Below are 9,091 nucleotides of genomic sequence, written 5' to 3' on the forward strand. Positions count from 1 at the left end.
ACCGAACTGAAAGTAAAACCACTTTCCTTATAGACAATATGCACATTTAACAGAATGCACACACAGGAATTTTTAGCGGTACATAGAATCATAGAGTTGGAAGAGACCACAAGGGCCATCGAGTCCAACCCCCTGCCAAGCAGGAAACACCATCAGAGCACTCCTGACATATGGTTGTCAAGCCTCTGCTTAAAGACCTCCAAAGAAGGAGACTCCACCACACTCCTTGGCAGCAAATTCCACTTTATTTGACACATTATGCACTGGTTTTCCAAAGATGTGTAACAAATCCTGCAATCAACAATGTAGGATCTCAGTCCCATGGTATCATATTTTGAAGGCTAAAGAGTAGTGGATCATCATGTACATGAGAACATAATAGTTGATGAGGTGCCAACTTCAGTTTCCGTAGTTCCTATAGGAAGATAGCAGATTTTTATTTTCAGGGACATCCCTCGCATGGCATTTGCAAGAAACAGAAAGCACAGTCTACCGGAGAATATCCATGCAGATTTTCAAGGACAAAAATAGTACTTCTGCATGGAAGAACTTACAGATATCACCATAACACAAGCTGGTGAATGTCATTATCTCCTTCAGCCTCCTCTCTTCCCCAAAACAATAACCCAGGAACTGAAGAAGAGGCTGGAAAGGCAGTATGGATGCCTCTCAAACTTTTCCTTGAACAATCTTTTGGCTGTAATGTGCACTGATTAATTTTCATGGGTCTGGGGGATTTCCTCATTGTTCCAGAGCTGAGCCTTGAGAAAACTCATTCTTACCTGCAGGCAGTAAAAGACCTTGACATATCAAATTTCAGTGGCACTCTATGTGATGCCAAAAACTGGGAACCCCCCCACATCTCTCACCTTCTATTGGATGCATTAGTGGTAGTGTATGCTGTGGCACCCCATGACCTCTGTGCCCAGCGTGACCACACCGGTTGCATTACCTGAGAGCCTCCTCTGCTGCCGAATTGAACCCCAACGAAACAAAATCTCCCTTCAGATTTTCTGTCAGCACTCTGCCCCAATTAAACATGTATTTGCATTTTCAAATCGCCATTTTTCAGTGTCTGTGTATGACAAAGCACTCCCCCCAAAAAGTTACTCTTCTGCTTCACATTGTTGTACAGTGGTATCTCGGGTCACAGACGCTTCAGGTTACAGATGCTTCAGGTTACAGACTCTGCTAACCCAGAAATATTACCTGGGGTTAAGAACTTTGCTTCAGGATGAGAACGGAAATCGCACAGCGGTGGCAGCAGGAGGCCCCATTAGCTAAAGTGGTACCTCAGGTTAAGAACAGTTCAGGTTAAGAACGGACCTCCAGAATGAATTAAGTTCTTAACCTGAGGTACCACTGTACTCAGGTTTCAGAGCCATTCTCTAATTTTTACCAATGAACAGGTACCAGCTCCTCATGAAGAAAGCAAACTGTACAGTCATACCTCGGGGTGAATGTGCTTCAGGTTGAGCGTTTTCAAGTTACGATCCGCGGCAACCCGGAAGTAAGGGAGTGCGTTACTTCTGTCTTTTGCCACTCGCGCATGCGCAGACACTCAAAATTACATCACGCTCATGTGCAGAAGCGGCAAAATGTGACCCGCACATGTGCAGACACGCAGTCGCATCTTACATTCTATTCAGGATGCAAACGGGGCTCCGGAACAGATCCCGTTCACATCCAGAGGTACCACTGTATTCCAGAAGCAAAACTACTGGGGCCTGTGATGTTCCAGCATACTGTATATGTAAATTTGAAAATTTGAAAATTTGAAAATGCAAACACATGTTTAATTGGGGCAGAGTGGATTTAAAAAACAAACAAACAAACAAACTGGGAAACTTTACCCTGAACAGCAGAAGATCCATGTGTCACACTTTCCAATTTCCATGGGTCCGATACTGCATGGGCCTTCCTGGCACCAACCTTCAGCGGCTTCACACGCTTCACGAGTTTCTATAAAACCGGTTTGACCTGCAAACAGAAAGAGAAAAGGCATTGTAAGCCACTCATTCATGGGCGCACCTTTTTAATATCTTCGGAAGTGAGAGCTGGACCATAAAGAAAGCTGATCACTGAAGAATCAATGTTTTTGAATTATGGTGCTGGAGGAGACTCTTAAGAGTCCCATGGACTACAAGAAGATCAAACCTATCCATTCTGAAGGAAATCAGCCCTGAGTGCTCCCTGGAAGGACAGATCCTGAAGCTGAGGCTCCAATACTTTGGCCACCTCATGAAAAGAGAAGACTCCCTGGAAAAGACCCTGATGTTGGGAAAGATGGAGGGCACAAGGAGAAGGGGACGACAGAGGATGCGATGGTTGGACAGTGTTCTCGAAACTACCAGCATGAGTTTGACCAAACTGCGGGAGGCAGTGGAAGACTGGAGTGCCTGGTGTGCTCTGGTCCATGGGGTCATGAAGAGTCGGACACAACTAAACAACTAAACAACAACAATATTCATTTCTAGGAAAAACACCCCCTCCCATGCAAGACCTTTGTAAAAGAGAAGACTCAAGGTGCACACAAATTCACCTTATTCACCATATTCCCGTTCCTCAGACCTGGTCCAGGAAGGTTCCATGGTCGTTTGTATCAAATGCCAACGAGAGATCAAGAAGCAAGAGCATGGTGTCTGTCCCTTTTTCCCTCCCCCTCTCCCTCTTCCATACACATACACACAAAAAGCAGCAGCAGCAACAATAACGGCAACCAACATCCAATTTCATTCTGCAGACAACAAACAGCCCACTCTCTATGCAAAAGGATAATAATAATAATAATAATAATAATAATAATATTTATACCCCGCCCTCCCCAGCCAAGACCGGGCTCAAGGTGGCTAACACCAGGTATAAAAACAATTGATTAAAATACAACTTAAAAACAAGATTAAAATACAACATTAAAATGCAGCCTCATTTCAGTAGAAACTCAAATCAAAACCTTTTGGGGGATGAAAACTTCAAATCTTCACCAAGGCCAACTATCCAGACTGGTCCTATATGGGCCAGAAAAAAAGCCAGGGAAGTCCCCAAATAGGAGTTCCATCACAGAAGGAGAAAGGAAAAAGGAAAGAGGGGGAGGGGATCAAGTTGATTCCAAGCCAAAGGCCAGGCGGAACAACTCTGTATTACTGGCCTTGTGGATAACTGGACAGAACTCTCACATCCAAAATAGCAATATTAAAAGACCAATAGGGGAGGTGGCATTTCAACCTGGCCACCCTAAAGCAAAATATTTTATTTTGATTAGGTATTTTGTGGTTTTATATTTTGATTTTATTCTGTGAACTTCCCTGAGACCTCTGGGTATAGGGCAGTAAATAAATTCAATAAATAATAAAAATAAAAATACCTTGAGAAACAAAGAACATCCCAGAAAGGACAGCAATGTAGTAGTAGATTTTCATGGTTGGGATCTCAAAGAGGACAGGGAGAGGTTTTATGCTACCAAGGTTTTATGTTATTGCAACGGCTGAATCTTTTACTATTTATAAACCTCTGTGATGATGATAATAGAAATTTTATTGTTTATAACCCACCCATCTTGCACTGATGCTCCTAATGTGCTGCGGCAGAAATTCTTGTCACTTTGCATCAAAGGAGAGCTATTTTTGCATCGCAGCACAAGAACACCAGGTGAACCAGAGAGAGGACACCGAGTACAGTGCAGTACCTGAACACTATCCAATTTGTAGCTTTTGTGGTCTGTCACTAAAACAAACAGAATGAACTGAAGAGGACAACCGAGTTAGTACAATGAGCACTTTTAGTGTTCTTTGGGAGAGTCAATAAGCATATGGGGAGATGTGCTCCACTGCGTACTTTGACCATAGCTGTCAACGTTTCCCTTTCTTAAAGGGAAATTCCCTTATTCCGAATAGGATTCCTTGCAAGAAAAGGGAAAAGTTGACAGCTTTGACTTTCAATATCATGCATGCTCCTTGCACCTCACCCCTCCCCAAAAGTAAACTTGGGTAATTGATTTTCAGAAGGAGAGGGTTAAGGAGGCCACCACATCAGGGCCTGACGGCCAATGGGAAGATGTTCAAAGCATGGTATTATCAGATTTCTGCTTCCCCTCAAGCTCCCCCATCTTGCTATGCCTTCCCTCCTTCCAATTTGCATTGTGGGGTTTTGCTAGTCACTTTTGTTTAGGGATATTTTTAATATTGGACAAATCATTGTATTTTAATATTCTGCTGGAAGCCGTCCAGAGTGGCTGGGGAAACCCAGCCAGATGGGCGGGGTATAAATAATAAATTATTAGAATACTATTATTATTACCTGTTAGGAGGGGCTGAATAAGAATATTTGAAAGGCAATTCCTCGACAGGCCACAGGTTCCCTTCTCTTTTTTTGCCAACTTCAAACTGTTGGGATGAATTAGATTAGCATTTGGGAGTGGTGTGATTTGTTTGCTCTTTTGGTGCTGAGTCCAGTTAGGCGAAGATGTTGTGTTGTGGTGGTGGCGGTGGCTGATCCCAGGGTGGATTACAACGACTTAAAGTTCAAAATGCAAAACAGCTTCAACAGAGTACAATCACAGGGGTAGGCAAGGCTCTGAAAACACACATCTCAGGTGTCAAAGGCCGGGGTAAAGAGGTGCAACTTCTGAAAAGTTTTATAGCGAAGAGCCACCTCTATGTGGAGAGAATTCCAGATCTTAGGAGCTGTTGCAAAGAAGGCCCTCTCCTGCCCTCCCCCGCAACTTGTTCAGGTTGCAGTACTCAAAACCCATCCAGTACAGATGGGACAGACCATGCAATGGATGCCTCCAATTGGGGAGCTTGGAGAGAAATATTAGATATGCTGAGACATTATTGAGCTAAGGGCACCTTGTAGGGATCTGCTAGTGGAACCTGTATGATGGGGGGGGGGGGTTTAAGCCTCAAGTATGTATTTTCACAGCATCTTAAAAAGCAGAGACATCGCCTTGCCAACAAAGGTCCGTATAGTTAAAGCTATGGTTTTCCCAGTGGTGATGTATGGAAGTGAGAGCTGGACCATAAAGAAGGCTGATCGTCGAAGAATTGATGCTTTTGAATTATGGTGCTGGAGGAGACTCTTGAGAGTCCCATGGACTGCAAGAAGATCAAACCTCTCCATTCTGAAGGAAATCAACCCTGAGTGCTTACTGGAAGGACAGATCCTGAAGCTGAGGCTCCAAGACTTTGGCCACCTCATGAGAAGGGAAGACTCCCTGGAAAAGACCCTGATGTTGGGAAAGATGGAGGGCACAAGGAGAAGGGGATGACAGAGGATGAGATGGTTGAACAGTGTTCTCGAAGCTACCAGCATGAGTTTGACCAAACTGTGGGAGGCAGTGGAAGACAGGAGCACCTGGCGTCCTCTGCTCCATGGGATCACGAAGAGTCGGACACGACTAAACAACTAAACAACAACAATGTATTTTCAGTGAATGCTGGACAGCAGAGCCTGGGTGCACATTCCCAAGGAGGAGTAACTTCTTCCCTGTCCTTTGCTGGGGAAACCCAGTTTGTTGCTGTGTCAGAATCCCAGGAGGGCTGCTTTCCTACCAGAATTAGCTAAACTCCTCACCTGCCTGTATTTTCTGATTTTGGTTGATTTGGTCTACAGTTCCTCCAAGTTGTTGTATTAATAAATATGACCATTATCCTAACATTTTGCCTCATGAGCCTTCTTTGTGGGTGAGTGTGTCAAAGGGCTTTTGATAAAGTACCTCACCAAGGACTTCTGAGTAAACTTGACACTAATGGGATGAGGGAAGAGGTCATCTTATGGATCACTAGTGTTTAATAAAGAGGAAGCTGAGAGGAGGAGAAAATGAAATGTTCTTCCAATTAAGCAATGTACAATTTTGCACAAAATCATAGCACACTAATGCACTAATCTGTTATCATAACACACTAATCTATGTTTAGACCATGCTTGGAATGGTGTGCGCAGTTCTGATTACCTAACCTTTAAAAAAAATGTTGTAGAATGAGAAAGGTTCATCTCAGCCATGTGGGACCATGCAGTCTCCAAAACCATTGCCTGAATAGAGTAACAGGACAGAGAAGGGATAATAAACTGAAGTAGAATTATGAGAAGACAGAAGTCTCATTAGTGGGTGGTTCCTTGCTCCAGGAATTGGGTAGGATGCTTCTTCTAGATGGGCACCTGCTGCCAATCCCCTCCACCAAGGAGCAGACACAGAATTTGGGGGAGGGGAGACCATGGAAAAAGGGGGGGTCTTGTATTAGTTTCCCTACCCCCAACACCTTTGGAGCTCCAAAGATGGTAGGGCCTAAAGGATGGCACCAGACGTCAGGCGGATCTCAGCATGATGTTGATGGGCCCCACCCCATCCCACCTTTCATGGTAATACTTCAATGAATCAGTACATTTCATAGTTTTATGAGCTGTGCAGCTGGCTAATGAAATCTGTGCATTGTATTTTATTAATGTCACTTAAAATAGGAATCAGGCACCATGGGGGGGGGGGGGGGAGAGCTAAGCTTGGCTTCCATTCAAAAGCTTGTGCATTTGCCAGCTTCTGACCAGCCACTCATTTTCACTCAGTTACTTGAGGACAAGGATGTCAGAAGTGTAACTGCTGGGAGGGGCACTGGGTGGGGCTGCTGTGTGTTGCCTGTTGCTTGCTTGGAAGAGGAGGAGGGGGGGAGGAGAAGGAGAAGGAGGAGAAGGAGAAGGAGGAGAGGAGGAGGAGGAGGAGGAGGAGGAGGAGGAGGAGGAGGAGGAGGAGTTTGGATTTGATATCCCACTTTATCACTACCCGAAGGAGTCTCAAAGTGGCTAACATTCTCCATTCCCTTCCTCCTCCACAACAAACACTCTGTGAGGTGAGTGAGGTTGAGAGACTTCAGAGAAGTGTGACTAGCTCAAGGTCACCCAGCAGCTGCATGTGGAGAAGCAGAGACATGAACCCGGTTCACCAGATTATGTCTACTGCTCTTAACCACTACACCACACTGGCTCCATTATCATGGAGATATGATGAGCACCATGGGTCATTGCAGTCATTGCAGGGTGACCAACTGACCCAACTTGCTTGAAGAGGAAAAGAAGGATGACTTAACAGCCTCCTTGACTCCATTCACTTTATGAGAGCTGACTCTGGATACTGACGGTGGTTTACGGGCCTCTTTGGCATGTTTACATGTATAAATAATGAAAAGCAGTTATCTGTTATGTTGCCGGTGTGATGCATGGAATCAGAGTGAGGTTATCTGCTCAAGGTAAGTTGCAGGAATTGCATCCATTGATCTTGAACTGATACCAAATTGGTCTCTACTGATGAAGTGCAGTCATTCTTAAACTGATGTGTTGCAGATCAAAACTGAGACATCAGTCGGGCTAAAGAAGGAAGGGAAGGGAAAGCTGAAGAGAACCACTGTGAGCAATGTTCTCAGTAAAGATAGTGACCCACTAAATGTAACCTGCTTTCATTAGAAAGTAGGGATGCGGGTGGCGCTGTGGGTAAAACCTCAGTGCCAAGGACTTGCCGATCGTATGGTCGGCAGTTCGAATCCCTGCGGCGGGGTGAGCTCCCATCTTTCAGTCCCAGCTCCTGCCCACCTAGCAGTTCGAAAGCACCCCTAAGTGCAAGTAGATAAATAGGTACCGCTTTATAGCGGGAAGGTAAACGGCGTTTCCGTGTGCTGCACTGGTGCCGGCTCGCCAGAGCAGCTTCGTCACGCTGGCCACGTGACCTGGAAGTGTCTCCGGACAGCGCTGGCCCTCGGCCTCTTAAGTGAGATGGGCGCACAACCCTAGAGTCGGACATGACTGGCCTGTATGGGCAGGGGTACCTTTACCTTCTTACCTTCATTAGAAAGTAGTTCTTAAATTTATTTTTCTTTGTATGTAGGTCCCTGCGGACGACAGCGAGAAAGTCACCACGGTGATCTCAAGCCCAATAATCTGCCGCTTCCACACAATGCAATTGTTATCATGAACATCTGACGCAGAAAACACCTTTGCTGCATTTGTGGGACCCATTGCATCATATGCAGACATGAATGCATGGATGTTTGTAATAAAGAACTCTCCTCCTGCCCTTTTAAATATGTGATGTTCCTGCTCACTAAAGGTGTTTGGGTGGCAGAAGCTGGTGAGTGTATTTACCCAATTCTGGGTTAGGCTGGAGGAGAAGTTTAACAAGGCACCTAGCTGCACTCAGGTGGGAGGCAATATGCATTGTGGCTAAAGAAGGATGGACAAGAAAGGGCAAAGAGAACCAGCCTCGGCAACATTGTCAGTGAGAATACAGTCGTGCCTCGCAAGACAAAAAGAATCCATTCCGTGAGTCTCTTCGTCTAGCGGTTTTTTCGTCTTGCGAAGCAAGCCCATTAGCGGATTAGCGCTATTAGCGGCTATTAAAGGCTTAAGGGATTAGCGGATTAGCTGCTAAAAGGCTATTAGCAGCTTAGTGCCTTAGAAAAAGGGGGTGGGGAGCGGAAAAAAACCCCCAGGAATCGCAAGACATTTTCGTCTTGCGAAGCAAGCCCATAGAGAAATTCGTCCTGCGAAGCACCTCCAAAACGGAAAACCCTTTCGTCTAGCGGGTTTTCCGTCTTGCGAGGCATTCGTCTTGCGGGGCACCACTGTACTAGCACACTACACACAACCTGCTTCCATTAGAATGTGCTTATATATATATTCTCTGTGGCATGACCCCTGCAAAACACAATCTTGAAGTCACTGCCTATCATCTGAGAAGCATCAGTTCATTGGTCTTCTATGCTCAAGATAAAATGAGCCATCTTATCATCATTGTTCTGTGAAGCATCAATCTTTTGTCATTGTATGTTCAATGAAGCATGGGTCTCTTGGAATAACCTGTTGAGGGAAGTGACAATTCCATTGGCTTTATACGCTCAGGGAAGGAACCGTAATTTGGTTTTGTCCATTAAGGAAAACGTAATCTGTTGAAATAAGATTTTGTTCCTTGGCTTTATATTCTCAGAATAAAATGGGTCCGCCAATCTCCACTGTTGAGTGAACCATCAATCACTAGGCAATGTATGTTCAGACACGTTCATTGTATGTTTCATCATCTCTCTTAAGGAAATAGTAATTTAATGATAATAAT

At 44.9% G+C, this 9,091-nt stretch overlaps 1 long non-coding RNA gene across 1 annotated transcript; it reads right to left on the reverse strand.

The window, feature by feature from the left end:
- Window positions 1-248: 248 nt before the first annotated feature.
- Window positions 249-3,497, reverse strand: LOC310673590. Its single transcript, XR_014509145.1, has 3 exons — window positions 3,365-3,497; window positions 1,854-1,980; window positions 249-415 (listed from the first exon to the last, which is right to left on the reverse strand). It is a non-coding gene; the product is annotated as an uncharacterized lncRNA (long non-coding RNA).
- Between the last annotated feature and the right edge of the window lie 5,594 nt (window positions 3,498-9,091).

This window comes from Podarcis tiliguerta (genome assembly GCF_965153285.1).
Source record: "Podarcis tiliguerta genome assembly, chromosome: 3".
Classification (NCBI taxonomy): Eukaryota; Metazoa; Chordata; class Lepidosauria; order Squamata; family Lacertidae; genus Podarcis; species Podarcis tiliguerta.